The 20,504-nt window shown below is 40.1% G+C and overlaps 1 protein-coding gene across 6 annotated transcripts in view; it reads left to right on the forward strand.

The window, feature by feature from the left end:
- The window catches only part of TNNI1 (troponin I1, slow skeletal type), a 48,697-nt gene that overhangs the window by 10,571 nt on the left and 17,622 nt on the right, over positions 1-20,504 (forward strand). For 2 of the 6 annotated variants that reach the window (XM_087962447.1, XM_087962452.1), the window contains exon 1: positions 17,154-17,254. The exons of 1 other annotated variant lie outside the window; for it this stretch is intronic. The gene's annotated coding sequence lies outside the window, so the exon portion shown is untranslated. Of the gene's footprint in view, positions 1-17,153; positions 17,255-20,083; positions 20,260-20,504 lie in introns of those variants that run through there. 3 more of the 6 variants (XM_087962448.1, XM_087962449.1, XM_087962451.1) reach the window with 3 other exon arrangements.

A 20,504-nucleotide genomic window follows, 5' to 3' on the forward strand; every position in this document is an offset into this window, starting at 1 on the left:
AAGGAGAAATCCGTTTCATTGGTTTATAAGATAAGGTAGGTATAACTCTTTCCATATCACCTATTCAAGTACCTTGTCAAGAAGATATTATTGACCCGTGCTTTCATACAGGCTCATTGTGTGGTAGTTGCCACATCTTCAGACCTTCATGTCCCAAACTGCCTTAGTTAAAACTGAGCCAACTCTGGCAGACTTTATGCCATAAGTCAAGATGATCCGACATCTTGAATATTAAATCAACATGGCAGAAGAATTGGAATCTCAGTCTTTGCCCTCTCTCTTTCAACCCATTCTTGCTTTTTTGTCTCTACATATTCGTGCTAAAATCAGTTCAACTGCATTTCTTCATCTACCACTAAATGCTTCTCCAAAACACATCAAGAAAACATATACAGTTCATTCTGCTGGGTCTTATCCAGGGGTGGTATTCAACTGGTGTTACTACATTTTGTGATTACATTTTGTGCGCGCATGTGCGCCAGACATGCACTGTGTGTGCATGTTATAAACCTTAAGCTGTGCCACCCAGACAGCTGTAAAGTGCTGTGCGCGGGTACACAGCATTTGAAAAGCCACTTTTTCCTGCTTTTTCAACCTCAGCTGTGCTGCACAAAGCAGCTGAGGTTGAAAAAGCAGGGAATAAAGGACAGGTAAGAGCCCGGGTGAGCGGGTGGGCCAAACAGCAGCAAACACAGAACCGGTTTAGTATCTGCTGCTCTTTAGAGCTACCAGTTCTATAGAGCTGGGCAGAACCGGTAGCATCCCACCCCTGGTCTTATCAAATAGTTTTGAGTGCCACAAGATTGATTTTCTTCCCTCTCCTATGATAATTCTTGAAAGGGTTGCAATGATCCTTTGCACATTTGTTTTCCATGGCCTGTGAGGCTTATTCACTCCCCATTCTACCAGGCTGTCTTTTTCTTCACTGACACTTGTGCAGATCATGGTACTCATCTGAGATGAAAAAACTGCAGGGATGGAAATGGTTTTTCTCTCTGCCTCTATGGGCTGCTGTTATCTAAACAAGAAAGGGTAAAGTCAGTGGATCTTCTGCTATGTCTCATTAAATTTTGTGTGGATTTTGTGATTGTATGTCCATATCTTTTTTTTGTGTGTAATTTGTATTTTGAAAAACATAATTAAAAAAAACTGAGCAAATTGATTAGCAGAAGCCAGCATGGATTTGTTAAAAACAGGATGCCAGACAAATTTTGTTGCTTTCTTTACAGTATGACTAGATTAGTATACCAGGAGAATGTTGTGGATGTAGTGCCCTTAAAACTTCAGAAAAGCATTTTACAAAATAGACCTTTGCTTTCTTTTCGATAAACTGCAGTAATGTCTGATTGTCATTGTGTGATCCCCAATGGATTTTTGTCAACATGGAAGGAGATATGCAATGAGATACCTCATGGTTCTGTCCTGACCCAGTAATTTTTAACATCTTCATAAACAATGTAGACATGGAAATAGAAGAAATGAGTGGTCCTTAGTGCTTCCTGAACTTGGTTGTTTTCTTGCAGACATTTCATTACCCAAACTAGGTAATATCATCAGTACACTCATGATTTTAGCTAGTCTGGGTAATGTAGCAAAAGAGAACATCAAGAACCCCTTATTTCAACCCTGAGCTACAAATATTCTCTGTTGATAGAAGAGACACATAAATTTTGTGGGTGACAGCAAGCTAGTAAAGATTTCTAACACTTCAAAAGACTAGCTTAAGTTTCAAAAGGATTCTAATAGATTTGAACATCATAATTTATTTAACAAAATATTTTTCAGTTGTGAGAAATGTAGAATTTTGCATTTACGTAGGAAAAGCTAAATGCAGGTAGCTCAGCAGAAGTATTAGCGAGAAGGATCTGGATGACCTGGTAGACCACAGATTAAGCATTGTGCCATTGGTATTGTAAGAGCCAATGCAGCTTTGGGCACACCAACAGATATACAGTGTTAAGAACATGGAAGGTCTTAGCATTGCTCTGTGCACCATGAATACCTGAAATAGTGTGTCCAGTTTAAAAAGATACTGAGAAATGAAGTTGTTAAGAAAAGAGTGGTAAAGGATTTGAAAGCTAAATCCCATGAAGATCGGTTAAAAGAATTTGGTATGTTTAGCCTAAGGAAATCTTAGGGCAGAAGGCAGAGGGTGTGGATTTGTTCTTCTATAGCTTCCACAGGTAAGACAATAACCAGTGGGTGGAAGTTAACAAAGAAAGCTCCAGACTTGAAATCTCTTGTGATAATAGCCTGCTTCTTAAAGCCATGAATGTCTATCACTGGATATTTTCAAGGTAAGATTGGACAGCTATTTGTCCAGGATAATATATGGACTTTTCTGCTCAGAAAAACAGGTTGGACTAGAAGACCTCTAAGGTCTCTTTCAGTGCAATGATTGTATGAATTCCCAGTCTTTTTGATTGCCCTGCAGCTATCAAGATGTCTTGAGCTGATTTTACTTAAGTGCATGCTTGCTTCTTGCAAGAACAAATGCTTGTCTCCCTGATTTTCCACAACACCCAAATACATTTCCCTTCTTCCTTACTAGAAGGAGGAAGGAGGCTTTGCTATTGTTTTATAAAACTTTCACCCACATGAACAGATGTTCCACATCTCATGTTGCCATGCTTTTAGTTTTCTACCAAGAATTGGTACAGAAGCAATGTGGAGCATCTACTCCCTTTTATTGGAAAAGAGTTACTTTCCTCCTTGCATGCATGTTACATAAAGACCTTCTACTAGATGCATGGAAAGGAATTGCCTCTGTGTTAGACACTGTCCAAGATAAGGTAAGAGTCCCCCACCCCCAAGAACAAGTAATCTGTTTGGAATAGGAAGGTCTGATACTTCCAACATGCAACATAGCAAGAAAGAGATGGAACTCTGAAACTACAGTTTTTTGGGGGAAAGAAAAGCTGTTCTGTTTTGCCAGAAAAGTCTGAGTCATTTGCTCTTGAACTATGAAGAATAAATCCTCTCCACTGACCTTTAAAACTTTCATCAGCTGCCTAAAAATGTCTGGGAAGAATTGTATAAGAATAACCACGTGGCATAGCACTGACTTGACCAGCTGGAGAAAATATTGCCCCAGTAAGGCAACATTCTGCAGGCTCTTTGTTGAAGCACTTCTCTTCCACTTATCTTTATTTTTTTTACTAGGATTCGCCCTTTTCTCCTATATATAGTATGACATATTTCCATTCAGGGACTGACTCTGGTGTAATCAGAATCCAGGCTTTAGTAAGCTTTAGGCTAATATCTCAAACTTCTTTCAACTAGGAAGAATATGGGACATTTTGACATGATATTATTATTGTTGTTGTTATTGTTATTATTGTTATGTTTAGTATTTTAGTATTATTAGTACTATTAGTATTATTAATAATAATAAACAATAATAATAAATAATAATAAATATTATTGTTGTTATCTCTATTATTCATTAAACATGAAACTCAGTCAACTGAACATTTAAAAATGTATAACAAATATCAGTGACTGGTGCTAATGGTTGATACAGGTTGCTGCCAGCATCCTAGGTATCAACCAAGTATCTTCTTAAAATATATGATGTTCCAAGTAGCACGGTTTTTGCAATTCCGTTGGTGTTATTACAGGAAGCAGCAAATTTTTGATGTATTTTGTAAAATTCTTGGACATGGTACCAAGTGCCCCGATGACAATGGGTATCACTGTTACATGTTTCATCCATAACCATATGTTTCATCCATAACCATTACTATACACAAAAAACAACAGTATACACAGCAAACGAGATAACCATGCTGGGTTTCGTATCACAAATCACTAGTCGAACATTCCCAAGTGTTTAGGACTATGTGATGTATCAGCGGATTATGCAAGCAGACCCCAGTAAGGTGGCCTTCTGCAGCTGATCAATGGTGATTTTGTCAGCGCCAATTGTTTTTAAGTGCTTGCCTAGGTCTTTAGGCACAGCACCCAGTGTGCCAAGTACCACTGGAACCATCTGCACAGGTTTATGCCAGAGTCTCTGCAGTTCAATTCTCAAGTCCTGATATCTGGTGATTTTTTCAAGTTGTATCTCATTGATTCTGCTGTCACCAGGTATGGCAATGTCGATGATCCACACTTTTTTCTTCTCCACAATCGTAATATCTGGGGTGTTGTGTTCCAAAACTTTATCAGTCTGTATTCGCAAGTCCCACAGTAGTTTTGCATGCTTATTTTCGATCACTTTTTCAGGCTTATGATCCCACCAGTTCTTTGCTACAGGCAGGTGGTAGTTGTGACACTAATTCCAGTGGACCATCTGAGTGACTGTGTTGTGACATTGTTTGTAGTCAGTCTGCGCAATTGTCTTACAACAGCTCAGTATGTGATCGATGGTTTCATCTGCATCTTTGCAGAGTCTGCATTTGGGCTCATCAGCAGATTTTTCTATTCTGCCTTTGATTGCATTCATTCTGATGGCTTGTTCTTGGGCTGCAAGAATCAGGCCTTCTGTCTTTTTCTTCAGTGTTCCGTTGGTCAGCCATAATCAGGCCTTTTCCTTATCTACTTTTCCTTGGATCTTTTCAAGGAACTGTCCATGCAGTGCCTTGAAAAAGATCCAAGGAAAAGTAGAAGTACAAGCCATCAGAATGAATGCGATCAAAGCCAGAATACAAAAATCTGCTGATGACCCTTATTATTATTATTATTATTATTATTATTATTATTATTATTATTATTATTATTATTATTATTATTATTATTATTATTATTATTATTGTCACACAGTCAGCCAGATGTTCAGAGTGGGTTCGGCATTTTTGTCTACCTATCGAGTCCTTACCAAGAACCTGGGACAGGCAAAACTGGATGTTTGATGGTGTTACAGATATCATCGCAGGATGGAAGCAGTTCCAAGTAAAGTTGCCTTCTGCAATTGATTGATGACAAATTTGTCAATGCCAATTGTGTTCAAGTGGTGCTCCAGTTGTTTTGGGATTGCACCCAAGGTGCCTATTGCTATTGGTACCACCCTTGCTTGCCTTTGCCATAGTCATTCTATTTCTATTTGTAGGTCTTTGTATTTTATTATCTCCAGTTTTGCACTGCCACATCCACTATCCAGACTTTTTTGTCTTTCTTATTGACAAGTGTTTATTATTATTATCATCGTCAATACAAAATGTGTGTCTCATTGGGTATCATTGAGGCTGTCCACTAGCACTTGTCTCTGCTCATGTCCTCTTACTACCCCTATGTTTGGAGATGGTAAAAGAGAAGAAGAAATTATTTTGCTGTTGCATCAAGATACAAAGAAATCTAGGTAAATAACAAGAATTCTTTAGACTGCATTGCATACCACACTGAACCATGAATGTCCAGAGTTCTTACTTCATGTTGCTCCATCTGCTTCTTCTGGAACATCTAATAGCTCATTATAAATACAGAATTTTCAGATTAAAGCCTCTTCAGATTAATGCATATGGCAGATTAGGCAGCTGGAATGATACAGAGTAAAGCAGTTTCTCTTTTCAGAAGGGGTTCATTGCTTCAGTGCTTTCATGAAGATGTTCTTAACTTCTGACTGGTCACTCAGATAGTTCCACTTTGGGGCTACTTATGACCCAGATTTGAAGTTCCAGCAGTCTCTCCCTACCCCTGCAATCACATGATCGAACTCTGGGCATTGATGGCCATTTAGAGTATCCTGCAGATGCATAGCTGTGTTTTACAATGGTTTTGCCAAAAGCCAGCATTTACTTCCAGTTTTCAGCAAAATTATGCCCACAGCAAACCATTGATTCACATAATGACTGTGGCATTCATTTAAAGAACACTGCAAAAAAGGTCATAAAAATCAGGTTAGTCATGTGAGTAACCTGCTTTACAACTTACAATGGTGATAGCAGGCTCCATTATGGTTGTAAGTGCTACTCTTGAAGCATCATCAGGAGAAAGCTTTGCACAACCCTAAAGTTAAATAATTAGGGATGCTATACATTTTAACTCCTTCCAAGGTTGACCCAAAAGTCCAAAACCAAACTGTCAGTGTTGTAAAATTTTGATTTGAAAATTTATAATGACATATGAGACTGAATATAGTCTTTGCAGTTATCCATTGCAAATAATCCTGATATTATATTCAGTTTTTCCAAGGTTTTGAAGTATAAGTGAAAATGCAAATGTTATATTCTTACCCTAAACTGAAAGGACTTGCTTATTGAATACTTTTGCTGAACATGTCTGTACAGCAAAAGCATTACAGATCTTCAGCTTAATACATTGATTGAAAATACACAGGAATAGGTTGCTCTTGGTTAGATGTTTTGCACTTACAGAAATGAATGAAATGAATACTTCTCAGCAGATTTTATTAGCCTGAAACTTTTACTAGCCTGCAAAGAAATGTTCTATAATTCAACCAGGGAATTGGTTGATATGAAGTATAAGATCTCCTGTAACACGGAAGAATAATAATATATGTCCATCAATTCTTCTTCCTTGCATTGTGCTAAGACACACATTGTGCTAAGACATAATATGGTTTAGGATGTTATATAAGTCCAGCCAATCTAAATAAACATAATTCATAAGTTAGCATGTCTTATAAAGCCTATTTTATATGTATATATGATTTTAAAAACGGTGGTTTTAAAACTGTGGCTTTATATGATGTATGAATCTAAACATTTAAACTGTCATATTCCAGTTCTCCAAATCTAGGAAGGCAAATTAGATGCAAATTGTTTGCAAAGTATGTAAATGAAGAGATAAACTGGGAAAGTGATTTTGCTGCTATCCTCAGTATCTTTAGGGATGCCGTATAAAGAGTGGTAGGACCAGAGGTGGTATTCAGCAGGTTCTGACCAGTTCTGGAGAACCGGTAGTGGAAATATTGAATAGAACAGGCATCATGTACGGCTCATGCAGGCTTAAAGTGTATGTATAACCTCTAATAAACAGCCTGGATAAAGTAATCCAACATCTGATGGTTTCTTCAAGTGAACTTCAGATGGCAACTGCAAGATCTTTTTCCAATGAATTGTCTGCTGTGTTAAGATGTCTGAATGCTTTGAATATTTTTTCCAAGCTGTTCCTAAAAACAGATCTCTTCTGCTATCCAATTCAGCCTTCTGGCAACAGGTGCTTCTATGAAGATAACGTGCATCCTGAGAGCATACTGTATATAGTTTTCTACTGCATTGTCTTTTGCATGAAGGATCATTTAAGAAGCAATTGGTGCGTTAGAAAATGAAAGATGAGCAGCTAAGAAGTCTCAACCATAGTTTCTGTGTTACTTGGGAGATCAATTTCTTGATCAGACGCCTGGCGTTGACTTCTTTAAATTTGCCACAGTTATCACTCTCCATTCATTTGCCTTGTGCCTCTGCCCCCCCCCCCCCGCCCCATCTCATATTGCAATCAGGAGAGGACAATGCCACTGATCACCTCTGTAGAGTATGAAGCTGAAACCTGCTAGTTTTTGCCTGTAACTCTTTTCGGCTAGGCTCCTTGGTGATTACTCCACCCTTCCATATTACAGTATCACTTTTCTGTTGCCAAGAACATGTTAAAAACGTATCTGAGATTACGAATCAGTCAATAAATCAATAAATTTAATCAATAAATTAAGTTATTGAGGGTGGAGTTTCATTCTCCGAGCTTGTGTTTTGGTTTCCAAACTTTTCATTATCAGGCTAGATAACATCGTCAGGAGAGTTTAGGGGATATCAATGTTGGTTGTCTTCTGCTTATAAGGATTTTGTGTGGTCAGTAGGTCTTGTGATGGGAAGGTCATGTCACATGAGGGCCATGTCAGATGAGGGTCTTTTGATGGGTCAAGTGTGGGTCTATTATGGATCTAAGTGACTATTACCTTTATCAGGACAAACTTCCAAACAAAGAATATCCCGCAATATTTGTATTTTTGCAAACAACTCATTTCCTTGTTGCAGCAGGACAGAAAAAATAGCAAATACGAAAAAAAGGTCAAGAAAAACCTTTGGTTTACTCCTGAAAGGTTACCTGGTCCATGGCTTGCCATCCTTAAAGATCACCAATTTGCAATACAGCCACTCCCGTTCAATTTTACAGGCTTTCTTCCAGGGGAAGGAATGCAATTATGGGAGTAAGGAATTTAATGTCCCTTCTTAATTACAACCTTACTGAACTATGTTGGAGGTCTGATGGATCCTTCAGAGCAGGAAGAGAAAGAAGCAAGGAGAAGCCGTTGCTCTCCAGATGTGGGGAGAAACTTTGGAAAAGATATAAGAGCAAAAGAGTACTGGAACATCCATGAGCTTGGCACAGTTTGTTCTGGGAAAAGAATCAGAGAATATCTTGGCTGCAGAACTTGTTTGGTTTTGATTCTTCTAAAAACTTGCTAGAACAAGCAAACTGGTATCGCTCTCAAAAAAGTTGAAGTTTTCTTGCAGTAGGGCAGATTTCCTGGTTTATTTTTTCGGTCTTCTTCCTAAAGTGCATATGCTCGGCTTGATTAGTTGGGGTTCTTATATCCAAGCCTGGTGATCCTAGATTGGAAACTGCCTTATTCATTTAAATAATCCTATAATTACGTTCATATGAGTCTTTTACCACTTTATTGTTCTATAAAGAAATGTGCTTGTTAATTTCATATTTCATATGATTTGTTCATTTAGTTTTGGCACTGCTCATGTCCAGAATGACTCTATAATCAATGCCATGAGTTACCAATTGTGTGTGTGTGTGCGTGTGTGTGCTCACCCCCACACCCCCACACCCACCTATTTAAGCATATTATTGTGCCACTAATTTAAAACTATCCACAACTTTTTATAGACATATCCATAATTGCAATTATATTTTGGTGAGCCAATGTGGTTTTTATGGAAAATTCTAATATATGCAAGGATTAAAGGACTAATAGAGGAATATAGTGCTTTCTGTTTTCAATAAGATAATGGGATCTGGGCTGCAAAAATATGGGCAACTACTACGGTAGTTAGCAACAAACAGATATGTACAGTGCTAATATGTGGGCTAAATTTGCTAGTAGTATGAATTGCTGATTGAGCGCCCATTTCTGAATAGTGGTAGTGATGAATTTCCAGAAGTAATTAAAAAGAATGGGCTATAGGGCAAGCAGAGAAAATGATTAAAGCACATTTATATTGTTTTTGGGGGATGCTCCAGACTGATATGATAAGATTAGAAAGGCAAAGTTAATGTTTGGTCTAGTGTTTAAGACACCAGACTAGAAACCAGGTGACTGGGAGTTCTAGTTTCACCTTAGGCATGAAAGCCAGGTGGGCGATTTTGGGGCCAGTCACTCTCTCTCATCCAACCTATGCACAAGATTGTTGTGGATAAAATAGGAGGAGGAAGGATTGTTGAGCATGTTTGTTGCCATGAGTTATTTACCCCATTAAATGGTTATATGAATGTGTGTTGTCGCCAGAGTGGAGGGATAGTGGACGGTTATTATTTTATTATTTTTATTATTATTTATTTCTTTTATATTGTGTTTTTATATGTTTGTAAGCCACTTGAGTTGCCATGGAGAAGCAGGTGGCGATATAAATTTTCTATAAATAAATAGTAAAGGAAGAAAATAAATAAATAATAAATGGCAGAAGAAGCTCAAAAGATGAAACCTACTGGGAAGTTCTGCCCCAGGTTACATGAAAGTTAAAATTCTTTTATTATAGATCTCTGAGGTAATATACTGATTTCTTTCATCAGTCTGTTGACATGATATATTAGTCTGTGGCATTTTTGATGTCTCAAAATGTAGCTGGAAGTTTTGGAAAATTTGCTGTTTTCTTTTTCATAGAAAGAAACTGCTTCCATATCAAGGGTGACCCCTTGTGGCCAATCAGAATGCTACAGAAATAGTAAAATACACAGACAAAAAAATGACTTCTTTGGGTTGAGATAGACTAATGCCATATAATAATTATCTCTATCCTACATTCTTACCCTGTACTTACTAGCTAGGATCGTGCACACATTCACTTGGAATTTGTCTTCTTTGGTCTGGTTTATAACCATTTATGACTGTTTAATTAAACAATTAATTAAACCACGTGGGTGGTTCAGTGGCTAAGACGCTGAGCTTGTCGATCAGAAAGGTTGGCAATTCGGTGGGTCGAATCCCTAGTGCCACATAACGGTGTGAGCTCCCATCACTTGTCCCAGCTTCTGCCAACCTAGCAGTTCGAAAGCATGCAAAAATGCAAGTAGAAAAATAGGGACCACCTTTGGTGGGAAGGCAAGAGAGTTCCATGTGCCTTTGGCATTTAGTCATGCCGGCCACATGACCACAGAGACATCTTTGGACAGCATGTATGTGCGAGGGGAACCTTTACCTTTTAATTAAGCAACCAGCCAACCAACAGTGAAACTTGAATTATGAACCAGACCAGTAAGGTGGAGCACTGGATTTGTTTCGAATGACCAAACTCTGCTTTGAATAGAGTTTTGAAGGACTGCCTTTGCTATGACACACTCTTCATGCAGATTCACTATCTTATCACAAACAGCTTAAAATAAATGGCACTTAATTATATGGATGAAGATAGGAGCATCTTGCTGCATGTGAACAGGTGACTTTAGAGAGAAATCATCTAGAAGGGATCCATTCAGAATGGCATCTATCTGGCTCAGTATTTCTTAACCCTTAGTAACTTTAAGGTATGTGGACTTCAACTTCCAGCATGCTGACTTGGGAATTCTGGGAGTTAAAGTCCATAGATCTTAGAATACAGAATAACTGAGTTGGAAGGACCTTGGAGGTCTTCTAGTCCAGTGGCCTCCAATCCTTTGGGCACCAGAGACCAGTTCCAAGGAGAAAGATATTTCCACAGACCAAGAGGGCATGGTTTCATGTGCTGTCTACATGTTGCTTGCTTGTGAGGCCCAGTTTCTGACATACTGCAGACCAGTACTAATCCTGTCAGAGTTTGTTGCAGAAAATCAAATCCAGAAAGCAGATAACTGATTCAGTAAGATTCATTAACTTCTTTATATACATAATAACACATGAAGTAAATTTACAATACCAAGAACAGATTCTTCCAACATGGTAGAAAGGAGAGATTGTAAGTAAGTTCTTAGTTTCAGTTCAGCAGACAAGAGCAGGCTAATTTTGTTTTAGAGCTGAGCACAGAGCTAAGCCATGCCCAGACTCCTTAAGTTTCTGTTTCCAAAAAAGCCCTCATTGGTTGACCCAGTTGCCATGCCTGTTCATTGGCTGACCTTGTTACCATGTCTCTGCCAGTTCATGAATATTCTGACAATCCAGAAGTCCATCCAGAAGTTCAGGCAGGAAATCCTATACCAGTGGTGGCTAACCGTTTTTGGCTCCCGTGTCGATAATTGTGTGCGCATTCACTTGCGTGTGCTCACATGCCAGCACCCAGAAGGCAATGCGTGATGATCCCCACCATGCCCCCTGCGCATGCACATGTGACCTCACACGCCACGCATCTCTGCGCATGCATGTGTGATTCCATCCTTGCGTGCCACGCATCTGTGCATGCACGCATGATTCCCCTCGTGCGCCGTGTGTCTTTGTGCATGCATGTGTGATTCTCCCTATGCACTGCACATCTGCGCATGCATGATTCCCCCTCACACGCTGCACATGTGATTTCCGCTAGAGTTCTGTGCATCTGTACATGCACAGCATGATCCCCTCATGTGCAGCGCATCCCTGTGCATGTGCATGTGTCTCCTGTGCACCCCCCTCTGCCCCCTGTGCATGCACACCAGATACCTGACAATCAGTTGTCGGGTGGCGGCGCGCATGTGCATGCACAGTGGGCTCTCCTGGGCGACATCTCACGTTCCGGGGGGGAAATGGCTCTGCGTGCCACTTCCGGCACATGTGGCATAGGTTCGCCAACATGACCCTATGCCATTTCAGACAAATGGTAAAGCTGCCAAGATTGAAAAATACTGATGTGGCCATTGGTGCTTTTTAAACCATTATCTATTCAATACACCTTTTTTAATAGCAATAGCAACAGCACTTAGACTTATATACCGCTTCACAGTATATTACAGCCCTCTCTAAGCAATTTTACAGAGTCAGCATATTCTCCCCAACAATTTGGGTCCTCATTTTACCCACCTCGAAAGGATGGAAGGCTGAGTCAACCTTGAGCCGGTGAGATTCAAACAGCCAAATTGCAGGCAGCTGGCAGTCAGGAGAAGTAGCCTGCAGTACTGCACTCTAACCACTGCGCCACCACGGCTTTTAAGGTGGCTTTTTTCTAAAGTGGCCTCACCCAGATTTCTGCCACTGCAGTCCCTGGATTCCCACCTAGCATGCTTGGAGGCCCATTGATTTCATTCCTTCTCTAACTAGCTCTTGAGCAAAATGTTTCTTGCTATCTCAAGAGGACTTGCTCGTTCTATTGTCTATATTCTACTTGTTTGTTAATTTTAACCTTATTTTGTCTTTCCTATTTTTAAAAAAATCCTTACACTGGCAACTTTATTCAGCTGGCTCAGCTGAGCGAACCTAACTATCTCTCCATCATTCAATAAGTCTGAATTCTAATCCAGCTCTCTACCACCATCCCCTGCCACATCTTCAGCAAATTCATCAAGTGCTGACCTGTTTTATCCCATTTACTTCCTAAAAGAGAGTTTTGGACTGAATTCTGATGTGTATCACATATTGAGCTTCACTGCTCTTAAACCTAGCAAGTTGATACAAGTTCCCTTCTAAATTAATACTAAATGCGTTCTTGCAGCAGCAAGCAATTCTTTTGTTATTTTCTTTCTTCTCATCCCATCTTGGCAACAAAGAGCCGGAAAGGCTTTGATCAGTTAGAATGTGGTTTTTTTTGGTAACGTATGACTTCTCGGGAGAAAAATTCCTGTCTTCAGCAGGGCGTATTCCAAGCCAAGAGTGCCCAGAACTGGAGTCTCACAGTGAGGAAAAAACAATGGTGCACAAAGATTTTAGCAACAGTGTAGCTAAATCATGAAGTCTAGTATCCCTCATCATATGGACAAATGCATTGAAATGAAATTTTTGTCTTTTCCCAACTAGCAGCCTAAAGCACCCACCTACCAATACATTAACTGATTGGAAACTTCATTGGTGATATATTTCTACCTGAAATTGGAAATAGACTCAGCTGCTTTAAAACATTACAAGCAGGCAGGATATCTTTTGCACCCATGACACCTGGCAAATCTTTTTTGAATTGAATGCACAACAGTACTATAAATTGCTAATATGGAAATGCTATCGTGATTTTACAGAAAATACTAATCAGCGTTATTATCAAGCCAGCTTGCACCTGAGAAATGCAGTTGATCTGAATTTGAGAACATTGGCACTTATTTGGGAAACGCATAAAGAAAATGAATATTTCTAGTGGTTCTGGCAAAGGGTGAGAAAAGCCACGTTCAAGTCATGAAGCCCATTTTCTCTATCTTTTCTGCCTCACAGGGATGTTGTATGCAACAAAAGAACCCCCCCATGCTTTCCACTTTTCCTTGAGGTATAAAAATTGACATAAAAGCAAATAAACATAAATAAAAAAATAATGTCATTTGTTGGTGGAAAGGAGGAATACAGATTCTACAAAAATGAACTAGTATTGCCTGTAGTAGACTATGTATCAGAGCATATAACTTTATCTTAACTTCCAGAGCTGTTGATATTCTCCAGAGATTTTCACAGAACAGCAATGTTGAATAAAAAGGTGAAGGGCAGAGGATCCTTTATGGGCTGGGAGGCGATCATACCTCCAGAAGTAGCCTATGTTACCATGCTGCAGGAATGAAACTGGAGCCAAAGGTTGCCGAGGAAGACAAAGCCATTTTACTTTCCTTGGCTTTTGGTCAAGAATGCTGCAGCTGCTTCTGTTTTTCTGGGGTGAGAACACTCCGTGCCCCAAGGAGAGACATTCCTCTGGGCCGCATCCCAACTGGCAGATGCTCCCTTAGCTGCTCTTTGTCTTTACAGGAGTTGATTCCGTCTACCTTCCTTTTCTTAAGCTCTCAAACAAGAGAAAGGTAGATATCATATATGTCATGACCTCCTATATGACATTTAGGAATGAGGGATTTTCTGTTTTTCCACAGTATATATCCTGTTGGTAATTTTTGCTGCCCTTTGCTGCCCTCTAAAGCAGGGGTCTCTAACCTTGGCAACTTTAAGACTTATGGACTTCAAAAGCTGGCTGAGGAATTCTGGGAATTGAAGTCCATAAGTCTTAAAGTAGCCAAGGTTGGAGACTTTGTCTCTAGAGGACAGCAAAACTGTCCTCAGTTTTGCAAAATGTGGATTATTTATATTTAGCATTGCTAATAATATCTAAGGTCAAAATGATTACATATGGGAGAAATTTAAGGGTTCAAAATTTCTAGTTTATTACTAATGTGGAATAAACAGAGTTGCATAAGACAACCAACATTAGCAGTAACCCAACACAGGATGGTTGGGTTTCTGTTAATGTAAAATGTATAAATCTTCGATTCCACACTATCCTATCACAGCCGAAGAAACTTCTTGGATGAGAAGTGAAACGTCTGCAAAAGAAAAAAAAAACAAGGAAGTCCAGTTGCCTCCTGAAAAAGCACCTTTGGGACAAGCACGACCTGGATGACTGAGAATCTCTACAGGCTTTCAACACAGGATGGAATTAGTGCTATCAGATGAGCCATCCATCTAACTCAATGTTGCCAGTCCTGCACTGAATAAAAGCAAATGCCAAGAGATCCTGAAGGAGTAAAACTGGTATCTTTGTGTGCAAAGCACATGATTTATCACACAGCTACAAACCATCCTGAAGACAATCATTCAGCTTTGGAAGAAGAATTATTGGGACAATAACAAGAGTTGATAAAAGCATTTGGAGAGAACCTGATCACTTTTATGACATGGTTTCAAGCGAAGTAGAAAGATGCTTTACTGAACTGCATAAATCAGGGGTATCAAACTCATGTCATCATGGCAGCATCGCGTGATGTATCAGGACTTTTCCCCCCCTTTGCTAAACTGGGCTTGGGAGTGTGCATTGTGTGATGCATCCGGCCCATGGGCCGGGAATTTGACAGCCCTGGCATAAATAACCATAAAAGAGGATTCAAGAAATTCATAGTTAAATGGAGTTTAAAAGTTATCAGTTATAAAAACTACATGGAGTGTGATTCTATAGAAATCCCTCCTTTTTCTCTCTCATTAGGATGCTCCAGATGTTGGGGGTGGCTTGCTTGCATTATGATGAACGTCTAGCTGTGTTGGCTTTTATGCTTCAGGATGTCACATCTTTTAATGTTAATCTTGTTTAACAGTTATATGAAACTATTGAAAAGCATTTAAATCTAGAAATTTGCGGTAATATGTTTATCAATATGGGGATGACGGTCTCCAACTGTGGTTTTCTGAGGTATGCATTAACTCTTAACTCTTGTATTAAGCGTTTTGCTTTTGATCCCTCCAGGGTGCAAAATTGCAAAAGAGAACCACTTTCTTGAGGTGGCCTTCATAAGAAATGCTGACAGGCCTCCATAGGAAAGGAATAGAAGTGTTGTCCTTTTTTACAGTTGGATACATGAGAACAGAGTTCTCCAACCCTTTTGGCTTTGTGGACTGGTGGGAAGGAGAAGGGATGGTCCCACAGGAGTGGCAGGCAAGCACACACCCACAAGCAGCTCCATTTGCACGAGCAGTGGGCACGCACACCTGACCCTCACGCCAACAGAGTACACACATGCGCACACCTGTCATTTCTGCGGTCCAGTTCCAAACAGCTCAAGGCCCAGAGGTGGGTCACAGCCCAGGAGTTGGGGACCCCTGCACTAGAAAGCAGAGAGCTGGCATTGTCTGGGTGCATTAATACAGAGGCTCACAAATTCAGTTTGTAGGCAGATGAAAGGGGGCTTGTTCTGAAGAGAAGCTTAACAATGTTTTTCTTCTGCTTGGAACAAGGATAGGTGCCTTCACCTATAGTTTCGGTGTGTGCAGCAGCAGCTCTCCAGAATGTTCCCATCTCCTGCAAAATATAGCAAATTCTATCAACAAATCACCAACAATTGCTGGTAGGTTTCCCTTCAATTTCCTGTCATAAGGGGGGGAGGAAACTAGGCATGTTTGGGAACCCCCCCACCCCCCAAAATTACACTTTCTCTAAGAGAGGATCCCAAAAGTCAAGGTAGCAGCTTTGATTATGCAACTGACTTTTTGGGCCCTCCCATCATACTGGTTTCCCTTCTTTCTCTGGCAAGTCCATTTCATTACTGCCCTGCTTTCTGAAGCTCTCAGCTGCCCAGAACAAGCAAGGCACTCCTCCCTTTCCCAACAACACCCCCCCCCCCCAGTATTCATCATTTTCTTGATGAATAGAGTCTTCTGGCAGCTGCTGCTAAGGGCTGGCCTAAATTCCACTCTCTTTTGACATTTCATAGCTGGCAAAGAGCAGCAGCCTCTGTGTGTTGGGGAGCGGGTGATTGGAGGAATTATCTCTAAAGAAAACAAAAGCTCAGCTGTTGTTTCTAAAGATGAATCACACAGTACTCCTTTTGGTAGCTATTACTTTTTTAAAGGTCAGCGGGAGAGAAAAGGATGAGGGGAGATGGCTAAAGGAGATCCTTTGTCTGGAGGGAAGTGACAGAGGCATTTTCCTGGGTGTAGGGCTAACTTGGACATGGCTCTCAAAAGCGCTAAGCTCTACACATAGGCAGGGCCTGTACACTCTTCAATGCATGGACTCAAGCAGCCACATTCCTGGAACTGACCAACGTCACCTTTGGCATGAAAGTTTTGTTTCTCCTTCTTTGCAAACCTTTAGAGCAGGGATCCCCAACCTTTTCGCTGCGGCCCGGTTCCAGCATCAGCTGGGCGCCGCAGCCTGGTACCAGCGTCAACTGGGCGCCGCCATCTTTTTGACAAAAGCGCCCGGTGACATCACCGGAAGTGCTTTTTCATCAAAAAGATGGCGGCGCCAGCGCTCGGTGAGCTTTTCGGGTAGAAATGGCTTTCTACCCGAAAAGCTCACCGAAGCTGGCGCCGCCATCTTTTGATGAAAAAGCGCTCCGGTGAGCTTTCTACCCGGAAAAGCTCACCGGAAGCACTTTTTACCAAAAGATGGCGGCGCCCAGCAACCAGCGGCCCGGTAAGGCTTGTTCCGCGGCCCGGTACCGGTCCGCGGACCGGCGGTTGGGGACCCCTGCTTTAGAGGGCATAATTTTACCAAAAGTAAAGCAGGAAATAGCTCCAAACTTCATACTATTCACAGGACCTAGCAAAGGGATTTGGAGCCTGATATTTTGGGTGACTCAAGTGATAGGATGAGATTTGGCTGCTTTAACAAAATTAGTCTCTGTTTTATTTCTGGCATTATTTCCTAATAATGTAAGAAACAACAGCAGAAGGGGCCAGCATTACAAAGTTAGTTACCAGTGAAATAACATGCACACCAGAAAGTAACCAATAATTTTTACTGGTTAAATTTGGCCACTCAGATCCAGCTTTCCTACCTCAGAATTGTAGCCGTATCATTACCTTCATATATATTGGCTTGCTTAACTATGAGGGGTCCTTGGTGCTCTCTGAGCTTGGTCTTTTTCTTGCAGACATTCCCATTACTCAAATTAGGTAACATCATCAATGCTAGTAAGGAGTGGGATTTGCTCTCAGTGTATATTTTAGTGGATTGTCAGTGTTGATGGGAATGGTCTTGGAGGTTCTTTGGTTGGGCTGTTTATTGTTAGCTTGTTTGGCAGTTCCTCGATTGGGGTGTTATTTAATCCTTGGTTGCTGGTCTGATGTTAATCCTGATGTTAATCTATGCTCAACTGGGTGTTGATTGATGGTGGGGTCTTTTTGACTTGTTGATTGTCTCTTTTGCACAGTATGTAAGTGTTATTTATTGATGCTCAATTTGTCAGAGTCGCAGGCTTTCAGGAATTGTGTAGCATTTTTGGACTTGCCTTGGTCTAGGATGGTCACAATTTCCCAGTTGAAACTATGGTTAAATCCGTCCATACTATATGTTAGGAAATTAAAGAGTTTTCATGTCTTCTGATTACTAGTTGGTGTTCATGGATGTATTCTGCTAAACGTCTGCCATTTGTCCTATGTAGTGGCTGTTGCAGTCTTTACACTGATGACTCCTGTTTTTTCTTCTGGACTACTGGGACTTTTGATTTATTTAAGATGTTTTGGAGCACTTTAGTTGGTTTGTGTGCTAACCTGATTCCATGTGGTTGTAATAGTCTGTTGATGGTTTCTGAGATGTTTTTGATGTATGGCAGTGTTATCCTTTCTGTTAGTTGTGGTATATTGGGTTGAATGATGAGGCCCACCATCCACGTAGAGATTTCCATTACATGTTTTAGTTAAAGAATGCCCACTGATAATTTATATCAGTATTTTTGGAGGGTCCTAATTGCTGACTTCACACACATAAGTTTGAAGTTTTTATAATAGGTGCTATGTAATACTTCGTTCTGCTTTCCCTAGAAAGGAAATGCATCAGCAAAAGAAGACAAAGAGAAAAGTATTTTGCATAATTTCTAAAAAGTTGTATATGTTAATTAAATACATAAATGTAGAAATATTTTATTCTAATTTAAGGTTAATTAAAAATGTGGAACTCTCCCCATCAAAATTTAGAATTGGTCAGTTTTAAGTACACCTTGAATAGCTTGGCTAAAGTAATAACTCAGCAGTTAAGGAAATATCCAAATATTTTGATGTTCCCACACTTATTTACACCTACAAGGTGTGCTTTAAAGTTATTTCATAAAGTTAGAGATCAAGAAGTCTACATGACAGCTCTTTTTTGCTCTGTTTAATTAACTGTTTTGCCTAGGTAGTCTGATGATTTAGATTATCCCAGGGAAGAATTTTGAAAGAACAAAATAGATTCATGACTAATTTTGACCTTTCAACAAAGTTGAGTGGATGACTTAATTAATTTAGCTGAATTAAACTCCTATCATTAGTTTCACTGAGGCTGATCATATTTAGGGGGAAAAAAATCCTAAGCTTGATATTCCTCCTATAAGTCACCCAGAAGCAGCTATTCAGGTATGGTAGTCTTAGTTGTATGAGCACAATGGAGCATGGGTGGGATTCAATTTTTTAACAACCGGTTCTGTGGCCGTGGCTTGGTGGTCATGTTATTGGCTGGGCGTGGCCAACTCAATATCACTCACATCGAGGCACGCATCTCCTCGCCTGGCCTCTCATGACTGTGGGGATGCTGCAACAGTCGTAAGTGTGAAAAATGATCATAAGTCACTTTTTTCAGTGCCATTGTAACTTTGAATGGTCACTCTATACAAGCAAAGTACCAGCAAAGGAGGGAAAAAAACTTCAGAGTCGTTCCTGAGACAGGAAGTCTAGTCCTGCCAAAAATGTAATAAGGGTTAATGGAGACGTAGTTTCTGTAAGCAACATCAGAATGTTTCCTTCCTGCCTTCCTTACAGGATTAGGCCAGTAATTTCTTCTAACAACCGGTTCTCCGAACTGCTTAGAATGTTAACAACTGGTTCTAGCGAATAGGTGCAAACTGGTAGAATCCCACCCCTGCAATGGAGCCTAGAAATTGGGTTGTAAGTTGTTGCAGTTGTAAGTCAAGACACCACTGTCACCAGATTCAATTTTACAAACATTTTTATGGTGGTCATAAAGTGAGTCACTGCCATTGTTAAGCAAGCCATGTGATTGTTAAGGGAATCATGTGATTAAATCCAACATATCCAATGGGCATATTTTGCTGTTTTCTACTGAAAAATGGCAAAAAATGTTTCAAATTGTGGTTACGTGACCATGGGGGCAGCAGTCATACCTCGAAGGATGGGTCATAAATAGTTTTTTAAAAGTCCATCATAACTTCAGTCATTAAGTGACTGTCATAAGTTGAGGACTATCTGTAAAGTGCTGCCAATGTGTGCTCTCTATTCACACCTCAAAATTAGCTCCTAACAACCTGGGGGAGAATGAGTGGTTTGATTTTTGCACATTTCAGACAGGGCTCAAAGCATGTTCCCTAACATTTGTCTGCCACACACCCGTCTGACCAGTTTGCATTTCCTGTTGTGAAATGGACCTCGCTCCATTCCCAGAAAATCTGGATAGTTTCTTGTCCTCTAGAGTGGGTGCAGCTCTGCTGGGGAGAAATCATATCACCCTATCAGTGACATGGTGGTCAAGGAGGCTGATGTGAGTGAAAGACAAAAAGATTCTTGGGATGATTTGAAGATATTGTAGTACAAATAGCAGTATGGCAGACCTCCTATTGAGATTGTGTGGAGGTGTGGATAAGGAGGTAGGGATTCTTGCTTTGTTCAATATTATCGTACAGTAATGATTACCAAAACATTTTCTATGTTTCCAGTATTGCTATGTACATTCATATGAAATATATACAATACTGTGCATGCTTAAAAAATGATTCAGAAGGTGTGCCTCAGAATGCATATAAATGATATCCCACTACCTTATTAAAGCAGCCACAACTTTTTTCAGGCTTCTGAATCTTTTCAGGATCCTGGACAAGGATGTGTCTGGTGG

Source organism: Notechis scutatus, chromosome 3 (genome assembly GCF_049901735.1).
Source record: "Notechis scutatus isolate UNSWTSFEM ecotype Mainland chromosome 3, rNotScu1.2, whole genome shotgun sequence".
NCBI classification, from domain to species: Eukaryota; Metazoa; Chordata; class Lepidosauria; order Squamata; family Elapidae; genus Notechis; species Notechis scutatus.